The following is an 11,467-nucleotide window of genomic DNA, read 5'->3' as shown; positions in this document are numbered from 1 at the left end:
TCCATTATGTTTCCCACGTGCATTATTAATTCACACACATTAACCTGCACCAAAATGTGCGATGCAGCCTGTCTGTAGCACAAAAATAAAACAATGCCTGACTGCAGATGAAATCTGCTCCATCATGTATACTGACGCCGCCTAGTTAGTTTAATAATAAATATGCACGAATTTAACGCTATATGCATGCACTAAGAAAATCTTAGTGCTCAAATCAATAGCTACCTAGGGATTTATACATTCTTTCCCTTCCTTTTTTCAGACGATAGGACGATTTCGCCATTTTGTTTCCATGTGACTTATGCACCTGGTTGGTAGGGGTGAGTACTCAGACTGCACCTGACACTATTAGAACCTCTCACACTCAAAAGAACCCCCTCTGATTATTCTTTTTTACTCACTTTGTAGACTGTCCTGCCTCGCATATTTGTCTTGAGAAAAACCCGCTGCGACTGCAAACATTGGCGCTTTAAGGGTCGAAACGTCGACATCTATTCACAGGCCTCATAAACTTGGAGCCCTAACGAATTTGAAAGAAATCATAGGGTTCTTAGATTGTATCAGTTGATGGCCTTTATGAAATGATACTCTGTACATACGTGTATAGTTTTTCTATATTTTAAGTTCATAAAAACTGGATGTATTTTGTTAATATAACGTGTTCACTATTCACTATTGTCACCACTTCTTGCACTATATTTGATATGTTGACAGTTGTTGTATATAATGTACAGAAATGACTTTTTGACTCAGAGAAATGTATAAAGAGAATACAAAGTAACATGCAAGATTTCCTTTTTCATTTATTGTAAGGAATTGTCTTGATTTCAAATTTTCAGAGGAGGGCTGTTGGTCCTTTTGGGAGCATTGCATAAGAAGATTGTTTGGATAAATTACTGTTGTTTGAGCCCGACAGAACCAATTTTTTCTCAATCATATATTACCCAGGTTCTGAGGGACACAGGTTCAACCCCGTTGTTTTTTGTAAATTTCATTAGCAGGTAATGTCCTGCGAGGGTTTGTTTTACCTTCATTAATTTGCACTGTTGGAACGATTTGAATTTTATTAGGTATCACTTATACTTGAGAATAAGGGTATCATATGTCCTCTACAATATAGTAATCTTGATATGGCAGAAAAAGACACTCTCTCTTATAGTGAAGATTACATTGCCAAACTCATACAAGATCAGGGGGCATCAAGCTTCTTGTTGGGAGCAAACCACACCTCATTAGACACCACACTCAATGAAAAACTACAAAAAATAGAACGTTTGGAAAAGAAATTGGTGAGGGCCAGGTTGCATGGTCATGTTCTTACAAAATATCTGACAGCGAACATTATTCCAAAAGGCCTAAAAGTCAAGAACGAACCCGCCATTTTTATTGAAGTGCCACGTTTTCGAGAAGGATTCAGTTACGTGGCCAATAATTGTTCAAGACACTGGATGGTGTTAGGTGTTGAAACAGACATTGAGTACGTGAAGAATGTCACACAGGAAATTGCGGACCTCAAAAAGGAAATTCTTGAGGACAGTGCTTTAACCAACGCCAAGGAAGCACTAGAACGGGCAGAAAAAGCTCTGGTGGAATTCAACACCATCACTCTCAACAGAAAGTTAGACAAGTTGGCAAAGGACATTAAGAACTACGATAAAAAGCTAACATATCCGTACTTATCTGACGATTATTACCAACAGGATCAACAAGGGTTCTTTACCAAAGAACAGACAAGGACCGAGACGTTTTTATACGTTTTCGCATTCCTCGGCAGGCAGTGGATACGAGTCTGAAAGCGAAGGTCCTTCTACAAGTAAACAACCATTTTAACCTCCTCAGCAACAACAGCATTTTTTAGATCAGGGCTACCGCCAACCCAGCCGGGGTGGGTTGGCCGACCAAGGCTGGGGTTCCCAAAGGAGATGGAATCGAGGAAGGGGGCCCAGGAGAGGGGCGAGACAAGTGAGATTCTACCCCTCGGAGGGACACGGCGAGATTTCCACCTGGAAACAAACATATCGATGGTAACAACAAATGAAACGTCCAACACAGTTAACATTCGAATGGATGAGGTGTCCTTGGCCAGTACTACAATAGCTACTACATTGAGCAACACAGATCCATTGACCTTACAATCTGTGGGGTTGAATATACAGCTACATAATCTAATGGATCCGGTACTTTTGGCCGGTACTGAAATAGCTATCACATCGAACAACACAGACCCATTGATCTTACAACCTGTGGGGTTGAATATACAGCAGCAACCGAATTTGAATCCCTCTGATCCTATCATCAACCTTTCGGATCACATAATGACAACAGCTGAAAGAGAAGTGCTCGCAAAGGGATTATCTTTCGTACCAATTTGCAGACCAGATACTTTCACTACCAAACTGGAGCCACAAAGATTTTTCCGAAAAGTGAGGCTTAAGTATTACTTTGGAAGGAATGTATAAACACCTAAATTTACGGCCACTCCCTTCAAGCCACCATCGACATTTACACCGAATGCATATTGCATGAGCCAGCGGATTTTGGCCTTTGAACAAATTGTTATGCAAGACGTTATGGAGACATTGAATGAGAGACAATACATAAAACATAATGTGACCAAAGAAGAGAGAGCGGCCCTTATTGAACTACGAGAAAATAACTCTATCGTAGTAAAGGCGGCAGATAAGGGGGGCGCCATTGTGCTGCAAAATACTAGAGACTATGTCAGTGAGATCCAACAACAATTGGCAGTACGCAACAGTTATCAAATCACTATGAGAGACCCAAACGAACAGCATTAAGTCCCTTATTGAGAATCTGGCAGAGGAAGGGGTGAGAAATGGATTCCTTAGTCAACCAGAGAAAGAATTTTTGATCAAAAAGGAACCTCGCATCCCCACGATATACACCTTGCCGAAGGTGCACAAACGGTTAGAAAAACCCCCGGGAAGACCGATTATATCGGGCTGTGGATCAGTATTAGAACCAGCTAATCAGTTTATTGACTTTTTCTTGCAACCTCTGGTTTCACAAACCAAATCGTTTGTACGAGACACTACACATATCATTCAATTACTAGAGAATCACTCCTTCGATACCAAAACACATCTCATGGTAACTTTAGACGTATGTTCACTGTATACATCAAAACCACAAAATAAAGCCATAAACGTCATCAGAGATGCATTGAATAAACGTCCTGCGCCTCACTGGATACCTACCAGTTTCCTAGTCGACCTACTGGAGATAGCGATGAAAAGAAATTACTTCGTATTTCAACAGCAATTTTTCTTCCAGTGCAAGGGAGTGGCAATGGGAGCAACATATGCACCGAGCCTGGCGAACATCTATATGGACAGCTATGAAGAAGAACATCTCTATTCACATGACAATCTGTACATCGATTCCATAGCTGTCTGGAAAAGATATATAGATGATGTGATAATGATCTGGTCGGGAACTGAATCCCTGTTACAAGATTTTTTTATCTGGTTAAATCAAAGGAGTGAAGACATTCAATTCACTATATCATACAATCATGAAACCATGGATTTTTTGGATTTGACATTTAAAGTAGAAAATAACCTCATCTATTGTGATTTATTCAGAAAGCCAACGGAAAGAAATACGATATTGAAATATGATTCTTGTCATCCACGCAACTTGCGTGATAATTTACCGTTTGGCCAATACCTTAGATTGAGACGCAATTGTACTAGGAAAGCTGATTTCTTCAGGGAAACTGACATACTCACCGGAAGACTCCGTGAACGAGGTTACCCGCAGGGTCTTCTCAAAAGGGCCAGAAAGAGGGCATGGTACTACCCGAGGGACCAACTGCTTACACAGAAGGAAAAGAATAATGACATGGAAAATCTCGTATGTGTTAAGACGTTTAGCAAAAAAAGTAATAACATCAAGAAAATCATCCAAAAACATTGGAATCTGGTGGCATCAGAAATACAGGCAGATCTAGGTCCTCTATTTGCTTTCAAACGGGGAAGCAATTTGAAAGACAATGTGGTACAGGCATATCTGGCACCCACAAAACAACCCACTCTGAGAGACCACTTAGGTCTACCTCCGGTGCTCGGCCATTTTAAATGTGGTAATTGCAAGGTTTGCCCACTAAGCATGGAAGGCCAAATCTTTGTGTATGAGAGTAAATCATATAAACTTCAGTCTCTGACTAACTGTAATACATCTAATGTAATTTACATCATTATGTGTCCTTGCAATAAACCACATATTGGCCAAACCACGCAAAAAGCTAAACAGAGGATACTACAACATATGAGTCGGATCCGATGCAAGACGCCCGGAGCACCAATGGTGGAACATTTCACGACTCATAATCACCCTGCGGACAGCCTAAAATGGAGATTATTGGAAAAAGTTACAGCCAATCCGAGGGGTGGATCAATGGCATTGGTTCTAAATAAGAAAGAATGCAAATGGATACACTCTTCTGTCACATGTGGCCTTAACGAACATGAAGAAATTGCGAAACAAATGGGCCTGCTGTAATCAGAGACTTACCTATATACCCTTAAAGGAAAACGTAAAATACACTGTTCAATAGATGGGTTCCCACATGAATAGGGTATCTAATACATACATTTCACCCAGGTATCAAATGAGATTTAATATAAGATGCGGGTTTAGAAAGTGCATGAGTACATACCACTGCGTTGTTGCCAAAGTATTTTAATGTTTTTACTATCATGACATGTCAAAAAGGTATCTGCAAAGCAAGGCTGTATAAGTCAGCATCAAAAAAGCCATAGATACCATTGTTATTATGTGTAATATGTTCAATTGTGATTATATATCCACATGTAATTTTGATCACACATTGATCCACACTTGGTTTTGAATATCCTATGACAGGATTCTTAAAAAAAGCTGCATCCACAAGTTTATTGAGAGTGATAAGCGACAGACTTATAATAGTGTAGGTATAAGATAAATACATCCGTTCCTATTGCTACACAATTGAAAGCATAGACGTCAGTGTTTTAACATGTCGATATATATACTCGCTGGACATGAGGTAGGCACTGATTAGCTGGGTCACTTCTGCGCAATTACCGATCAATAACTTTTGTAAAATTAAGGCACATTTGGCTACTTTGTATTCTAGTGTATTTACACGTTAAGTACTAGGTGTTGTTACCGGGGCAACAACGTAACAACATATGACGCAAGGACGTACACACGCCACTACGTTTACACGCAGCTTCCGGGCGCCGGCGGTAAGCTGATTGCGAGTAGCCGTTTTGTGAGCCGAGAAGCAGGTCGAATAGAGCGCGATTTTGCAAACATTTCACGATAAGGCTTGACCCCCGATACAGGCTTTCTTAACTAACGATGGTCACTTAACTTTGCATGTACTTATAGGCATAAGTAGTCCGCCATTATAAAATTAAACCAGGCACCAACGCACTTGTGCAGGTAACACAATGAGACGCTTATTAGTCAGTTGGCGTCTACACTGTATAACTAAAGATGTAGAACCTATATGCATTAGGAGACCGTTACCAAAAAACTACTCTTGACACCTGCGCACTCGTGCGTTTAGACTATGAGACGCCGATTAGTGTTTTAGTTTAAATGATAGGCATAGACTTATGGTCTTTTACACATATATTATGCCTTGGGACAATGTTAATTTTTTAACCGTCCTCGATATCGGCGGGTGTGTATACTGACGCCGCCTAGTTAGTTTAATAATAAATATGCACGAATTTAACGCTATATGCACTAGGAAAATCTTTGTGCTCAAATCAATAGCTACCTAGGGGTTTATACATTCTTTCCCTTCCTTTTTTCAGACGATAGGACGATTTTGCCATTTTGTTTCCATGTGACTTATGCACCTGGATGGTAGGGTGAGTACTCTGACTGCACCTGACACTATTAGAACCTCTCACACTCAAAAGAACCCCCTCTGATTATTCTTTTTTACTCACTTTGTAGACTGTCGTGCCTCGCATATTTGTCTTGAGAAAGACCCGCTGCGACTGCAAACATTGGCGCTTTAAGGGTCGAAACGTCGACATCTATTCACAGGCCTCATAAACTTGGAGCCCCAACGAATTTGAAAGAAATCATAGGGTTCTTAGATTGTATCAGTTGATGGCCTTTATGAAATGATACTCTGTAGATACGTGTATAGTTTTTCGATATTTTAAGTTCATAAAAACTGGATGTATTTAGTTAATATCACGTGTTCACTATTCACTATTGTCACCACTTCTTGCACTATATTTGATATGTTGACAGTTGTTGTATATAATGTACAGAAATGACTTTTTGACTCAGAGAAATGTATAAAGAGAATACAAAGTAACATGCAAGATTTCCTTTTTCATTTATTGTAAGGAATTGTCTTGATTTCGATTTTCAGAGGAGGGCTGTTGGTTCTTTTGGGAGCATTGCATAAGAAGATTGTTTGGATAAATTACTGTTGTTTGAGCCCGACAGAACCAATTTTTTCTCAATCATATATTACCCAGGTTCTGAGGGACACAGGGTCAACCCCGTTGTTTTTTGTAAACTATACATTGATGGACTAGATCGTTAAATAAGCCGGGGTATAGTCTCTCACACTAACCCCTATAATTATTGAAAGAATCTAGAAAGTGCAGTGCATTAAGGTGAATTTCTCATCTCTAGATCACTAATATTATTTCATATTCACACAAAGGGATCATAAAAAAATACACCATATACAAAATATCATATTAAAAAAAAAAAAACCATAAAAACAAGTTCATAATTCATAGCGATTCCTAATCAAGAGTGCAGATCTAATAAAACTAAGCATAGCGCTACATATAGCAGCAGTTGACGATGATCTCAGGTACTCAAAGCCTTCCATGTATGTGCAAGGTCTAATATTCCTCAAAAGGGGTTTAATAAAGCGATCTCTTGGGGCTTTGTAAAGTGAACAGAAGAGTCCAAAGTGCACTGTGCATTGTTGAGCTACACTATTACATGGGCAAGGGGGCAGCCTATCACACCAACCCCCTTGCTTAGGAAAAGCAGCCAAAAAGTGCAATATTGTCAACCGAAATCTGGTAAATAAAAACGCCATTGTGTGTGTGTGGTAAAAGACAAATAATACTGTTGTTGTAATATAGCCACTTGAATAGATATGGGTGTATCTTGCCTAAGCGATCCTACATCAGTATGATAGGCATTCTTGATGACCTTCTTCATGTTCAAGTTAATAGAGTTCGGATTATCATAAAAACTTTCTAAACCTATTTTATAGAAAGCTTCCTTCACATAACGCAACCAAGTTATCATCATGGCCTTGTCGAGATTCATGCAATCCTTTAAAATTACTATTGAGAACGACAAATCCTCAGAGGTTCATATTTTCCCCCAGAGGAGCAAAAGGGACACATAAATTCTGTCCTTCACAGGATGTAAACCCACCTCTGTGTGACAGAAGATATGTGGGTAACTATTGGGGATAGATAGAAGTTGCTTTAAAAATTTGTTCTCCATAATTTGAATCTGTTCGCTTTTGTGGCATCCCCATACCCCTGCCCCGTAAATCGCCACTGGCAGACACTTGGATTTATACAAGGTTATCAAGTCCCCTATTGGTTTTTGACCCAGTTTACTAGCGAAACGGAAAAGGGCCTCTACAGATCTAGTTGTTTTTTGAATCCGGGTCGTTATCAAGTGATCCCAATTTGGTGTTCTATTAAAAAGGTTTCCTAAGTATTTAAAATTTGTAACGTTTTCAATGACCATGTTGTCCACAGTATATTTACAAGTCTTAATTCTACTTGGACCACAGGCCGTGGCAAAAGATTTACTGAAGTTCACCCTAAGATCTAGTCCCAACATAAATTCATTAAAAGCATTCAGGCATTTTTGTATGCTATTTGCCCTTAGAGTCATCAACACGGTATCGTCCGCGTATTACAATAGCGGCACATAGTTGCCATTTATTTTAGGAAAATCTAAGCCTTTTTGCAATAAAAACTGTTCCATACCATTTGTGTATACTAAAAACAGAAGAGGTGCCATGATGCAGCCCTGGGGAACGGCTTCAGATGAGGCAATTTTCCCAGTTTTTTCACCGCGTGGGCCATATCGTACAGTAACAGAAGTCGCAGCATGCAGTCTACGCAACAGGGTGACTAGTGGCTCCTCAAATCCCATAGACTCCATTAACGACCAGAGCTTTCCCCTACATACAGTGTCAAATGCACTGGATAAGTCCATAAAGGCCAAATGGATTGAAATGCCCTTGGCCTTCATGTACTTACCCATAATCATGGACAAATTGAGACACTGTTCTGTAGTCCCCCTACCTCTCCTAAAACCGAATTGGGAGTCTAAAATGATGCCGGAGGCATCCGCCCATGTCTCCAAACATGCCAATATTACTCTCCCTAATAGTTTACAAGAGGCATCTATTAGGGAGATCGGTCTATAGCAACAGAGATCAATTTTTATTTCCCTTTTTAAAAATGGGGACGATTACCGCCTCTTTCCAGGATGATGGAATACGTCCTACAATAGTCGCTTTAAAAACATTTAACAGGACGGGTGCCCAAACTTGGAGGTTATTTTAAACAAATCCAGGGGTACGGCATCGGGCCCTGCGGCCTTCTGAGCGATGCTTTTTCTCAAGGTCTCCTCCACTTCCTCCAAGGAAAGCGATAGGCTAAGCTGCCACGAGGAATCAACATTCAAAGGAACATCATCCTCACGTTCATTTGATAATAAAATACCCTTTGGGTTGAATATCTTTGAATAGTGGGCCTTCCAAACCTCCCCTGTTATATGCGATACCATAGACCTATCTTTACTGATAAAAAGTGGACAATTTATGACCTCCTAGAATAACCTACTGTCTCTCAGGTCACTGGCTTTCTCAAGGTCATCCCAGGCCTTCTCCTTCAGTTCTATTTTCCTTTTCTCAACTGCCTGTCTATAGGTTTGTCTTGTATTCCTGACCATTTCTTTATCCCGGGTTACCACATGAAGTGGCGTCCTCAGTGCTGTTTGTGCTTTGGAACATTCGCCATTAAACCATTTCTTTTCCTTGGTAATACCTTTCCTGGCTGGTTTGAGCAAATTTGTGGCCACACTCTTGCAGAGGACTTCAAAATTTTGCACTATCAGCTCTGGATCAGAGTTGGCCATTAGACAGGTCGTTATTTCTAATGAGTTGGCTTTAAGGATCCTTTCATCCATCTTTTTGGGGTCAATCTTGTCCCATTTTATTCTAACCCCTTGTGATTATATATTATTGGTTGTTCTAGGGGCCTTGTCCTCGATATCACCGTATTCAATGTTAAAGTAAGGGGGTTATGGTCACTGGCAGGATTCGGTTCTACCCTAAAATCATAAACGAGATGAACATATCTGCTCGAAATTAACATGAAGTCTATTATACTCATGGACCCTCTTGCCTCCTGAAAAGTTGGAATGGGTACCGTTGGTATATTAGTCGGGGTATCAAGTATACAAAGGTCATTAACCACAATGATGTTATTTAATGCGTCTCCCTGTATAGTGTGCTTAAAATGTGCCAGGGGATGTTCATCAGTGTCATATAACCCACAAACAATGGCTCCCACTAAATGGACATAGAGTGCAATTGAAATCCCCAAGCCACATAATACACAAAGGAGAAATTTTCTCGGTCACTTTAGTGATTTCCACCTGCAAAGAGTCAATAATAACAGACGTATGACTGTCAAAAATGTTATGATACCAGTTAATCATAAGGAGGGGTACAACAATCAAATTTGTACACAAAGTCAGTTGGTACCAAGGAGAAGAAAATTTTTTTTCTATCTTTAACGACATATTCCATATTGAGATTGAAGTCGTTAAACCACCCTTTGCCCTTCCAGAAAGGGACAGTTCGGCATGAACGGTCAAAGTATTATAGCCATCTAAGGAAGGATCCTCTCTGCTCCACGTTTCTTGGAGACAGATAATGTCAAAGGATTTAATGTACTCTATCCATACCTCGTCCGACAACCTACGTGAGATGCCTGCTACATTCCACGAGATCAGACGGAGGGTACAACCATCAGGCTGGCTACTTGCTAAACTAGGGGGTTTACTAAACTGGTTCTCTTCCACTATAGGTTCGACTTGTGTGATATTCTGACCCTCCTCCCTGTCTTTTATTGAGCCCTGGATTTCATTAACAATATTATGACGCATCTGCAAATCACTATTATTGCCCAGGGGATCAGGGAGGGGGGGATTGATTCTATGATAGCATTTCCTCAACATTCTCTAATTGAAGTCAATCGACCTCAGCCAAGGTACTCAGGGGGTCGAAACGATTTGGATGGTACCATGGGGGCAACTGTGGATATGACTTTGACCCTGTTTGGGATACAAGTTCTATTTGGCTGGATCGCCCTACAAAGTGATGATAAAAGAACCCCAGGGGCAGTATCAGAACCCTAGACTTGTCCATGTTCCGCTCATTCACCCTGTCAATTATAGCGCTTACCAAACCAGGGAGCCTGAAGGTCAAAGCAATACAGTCGCCCTCCATTGTTTTCTCAGCAGGGCCAACCAATCTAACCCTGCGTGCCATCTTAAGTTCTGAGAACAGGGAATTTTGGTTTATACCAGTTTTGGCATTTATAAAATGTAAACATTTGTTCCTCAGAGAAGGCCAATCTTCACTCTCTCCAGGGGCTAAAGGAAGGACGTTTGCTAGGACAACAATATAAGGGGTAGTTTGTGGGGGCAGATTAAGAATCGAGTCTGGGCTATTCTGGGACGAATGGCGTGAATGATGTTCCGCAACTGAAGCCATGTTTAATATGTCTTTATTTTGAATATTTCGCTCCCTTAGGGGTTTGTTAGTACTTGGAGCCTGGGCACCATCCTTGGTCTGGCCGTCCGGTATTATCACGGTGGTTTTTAAATCGGGACTCGCCTTCCCAGAGTTTTCCCTCGGGTTTCCATCATATATTATATTTTTCCCCGGGAGTCTGGTTTATCTGCGCCCACGCTAGCAGGATTTCCTTTGGACCTATTCGAGCTGGGTCTCACTTCAGGGTGTGATGCACAGGCACTGGAATATTGATTCTCTAGGCGCGATAATCTATTATCAATGGTCATCAATTTATGGAGCACAGGTTTTAGATGAGAACAGATTATCGCTTCCAATTTAGTCCAACAGCCCCCCTCCAAGCCCTGTTCTATAGTTGGTGATGTGGGTATAATTTGTGTGTCTTTCAGAACTATATCTTGGCTTACCTCAGATACAGAATCGATTAAAGGTTCTGGGGTATCTTTTGTAGCCTTCCTTGCAAAGGCCCTTGGTATATGCTGTGTCTGTTTCTGGTTTTTTTTAAGTACTTGGCCCTTCCGTTTTTTTACAGTCGGGACAGAATGATTCCCATTCATTTGTTTGGTTTTTTGTGTCCTTGTGACTACACTGAGTTTGTCGTTGGAGACAGGG

General features: G+C 40.6%; 1 long non-coding RNA gene across 1 annotated transcript in view; it reads right to left on the bottom strand.

Moving 5' to 3' along the window:
- Nucleotides 1-3,800: 3,800 nt before the first annotated feature.
- The window catches only part of LOC144782973 (uncharacterized), an 84,616-nt gene continuing 76,949 nt past the window's right edge, over nt 3,801-11,467 (bottom strand). Inside the window, exon 3 of the long non-coding RNA XR_013601341.1 lies at nt 3,801-3,834. This is a non-coding gene — a long non-coding RNA (uncharacterized LOC144782973). The remainder of the gene's footprint in view (nt 3,835-11,467) is intronic.

Source organism: Lissotriton helveticus, chromosome 9, assembly GCF_964261635.1.
Source record: "Lissotriton helveticus chromosome 9, aLisHel1.1, whole genome shotgun sequence".
NCBI classification, from domain to species: domain Eukaryota; kingdom Metazoa; phylum Chordata; class Amphibia; order Caudata; family Salamandridae; genus Lissotriton; species Lissotriton helveticus.
Note: the sequence above shows the minus strand (reverse complement) of the source record. Positions and strands in the feature narration are given on the sequence as shown.